This window comes from Prunus avium, chromosome 8 (assembly GCF_965620075.1).
Source record: "Prunus avium chromosome 8, drPruAviu1.hap1.1, whole genome shotgun sequence".
Taxonomy (NCBI): domain Eukaryota; kingdom Viridiplantae; phylum Streptophyta; class Magnoliopsida; order Rosales; family Rosaceae; genus Prunus; species Prunus avium.
In genome coordinates, this window is record NC_142291.1 from 17,900,255 (window position 1) to 17,902,438 (window position 2,184).

Consider the following 2,184-nt stretch of genomic DNA (forward strand, 5'->3'; position numbering starts at 1 on the left):
CAAATTAGGGAATTAGGAACACAAGGTTAGGACCAAACACCATGGCCTAATCATACTGTAGCTAGAATCAATCTTTGAATCTGAATTAGACTTGTTACTTGAATCTTTATAACCCAGAATTGAATTGTTATGGTGATTCGAATGCCCTAGTCTCAAAATCTGTTTTCCAACTCTTAAAACCACTCTTTGTTACATTTGTTTACTTGTTTTTGTTTGCAATTTCATTTTGCTTCTTTTGTTCAACAATCACAACCACTCTTGTTTTAAATTCTGTTTTAGACATAACCTCCTACTTTCTTGAATTTGGTAATCTAAGTACATAACTAGTTTTAACTTCTCAGTCTTCGTGGGTACGACCTCGTACTTGTCTTGCTATACTACTAATTGCCCCGTACAATTGCGAGTTAACATAATATTAACAACAAATTTTGGCGCCGTTGCCGGGGACTGAACGAAAGTTCTTCCCTGGTTATGTGCCCAAGGTTACCCTATTCTTTTTAGTGTTTCTAATTAATCTAATTTTCTGTTTCAGGTAGTTTATGTCTAAAAATCCATTACTTGAACAAGTGAGGTCTTCGTTCCAACGTTCTAGATCTTTGAACGCAGGACCATCATTGCAACCCAGACGAGTGACCTCTGAAATTCAGAATCGTCTAGAAAGGGAGTTGTCAACTGCAAAAGAGCAAGCTCTTGCTACATTTACAAGTCTTGCTCTCCACACTGAACTTCCCGGTTCTTCACTTTCAAATTCGGAAGCAAGTTCAGACCAAGAAGAAGAAGAAATGATGGCTGCCATTGAGTTCATGGGAGAACTTGATATCCCAACAATTCCAGCATCTCCTTCAAGCATTTTGCTGCCCACTGTAGCTCGAAATTATGAGCTTAAATCTTCTCATCTTAATATGCTGCCTTCCTTTTATGGTTTACCTAATGAAGATCCATTGACTCATATAAAGGATATTTTTAATGTTGTGAGTTCTTTTCCCTTGACAGGTGTGACAGAAGATCAACTTCGAATGAGAGTGTTTCCATACACTTTAAAGGATAAGGCGAAGTATTGGTTGAATTCTTTGAAGCCTGGTTCACTCACTACATGGTCTGCCATTCAAAAGAAGTTCCTGGAAAAATACTTCTCCACGCAAAAGACCGACATGCTTAGGGACAAGATCTTGTTATTTGCACAGCAAGATGATGAATCGTTTTGTGAAGCATGGGAGAAATTCAATGGGTTGCTCAACCAATGTCCTCATCATGGGATTCCATTGAAGCTTCAAATGCGTATGTTTTATAAAGGACTAACCCCTTCTAGTCATAATATAGTCACCAATTTTGCAGGTGGTTCTTTTAAAACCAAAACTCCAGAAGAAACGTACGAACTCTTTGAGGAGATAGCAATGGAGACCCAACATACGGATACAAGAGGTAAACGTGTTATTAGTGGTTCTAATGATGCTTCTAGTGTGCAGATTTCAAAACTGGAACAAAAGCTAGATGCTCTTCTTGCATTAAACTCAAGAAGCCCTCCGAAGGAAGTGTGTAGCATTTGTGAATCTCATGACCATGCTACCACAGCTTGTCCACTTGGGGCTGGATATCCAGAATTTGTGCAAGAGCAAGCTAAGTTGGTAAATTCCTACAACCAAGGTCCAAGAAATGATCCATACTCTCAAAGTTATAATCCAGGTTGGAGGAATCATCCAAACTTTTCATAGAGAAATACCCAGAATCAAGCAAATCCCCCTTCATTCCAAAGGCCACAACAATCATCATCATCATTGGAAGATATAGTGAAGCAGATGGCAATCAACCAATCCAATTTTCAGCAAACTACACAAGCTGCCATCTCCAAATTGGAAGTCCAATTAGGCCAAATAGCTGCTGAAATAACTCAAAGAGTGCCTGGGAAATGGCCAAGCCAAACTGAGATCAATCCAAAGAACCCAGAAGCCAAGGCCATTCATGTGCTCAGATCAGGTAAGATCATTGATAATAAAGATGATTCTAATCTTTCAAATGATGTTGTGATTGTAGAAAATGAAGAGGAGGAGACCATGGCCACGGAAGGAGAACAACTCAAAACTTCTCAATCTGCTCCTAAGGCCAAATCAGATTCTCAGAAATCCGATCAATTCCAATTGCATAAAAGGGATGACAAATTTGTGCCACCACATCTTCAAGAAGATA

General features: G+C 39.1%; 1 non-coding gene across 1 annotated transcript; it reads right to left on the bottom strand.

Annotated features, from left to right (window-relative positions):
• Nucleotides 1–1,151: 1,151 nt before the first annotated feature.
• On the bottom strand, nucleotides 1,152–1,258 carry LOC148292298 (small nucleolar RNA R71). Its single transcript, XR_015827200.1, has one exon. It is a non-coding gene; the product is annotated as a small nucleolar RNA R71 (small nucleolar RNA).
• Nucleotides 1,259–2,184: the final 926 nt, after the last annotated feature.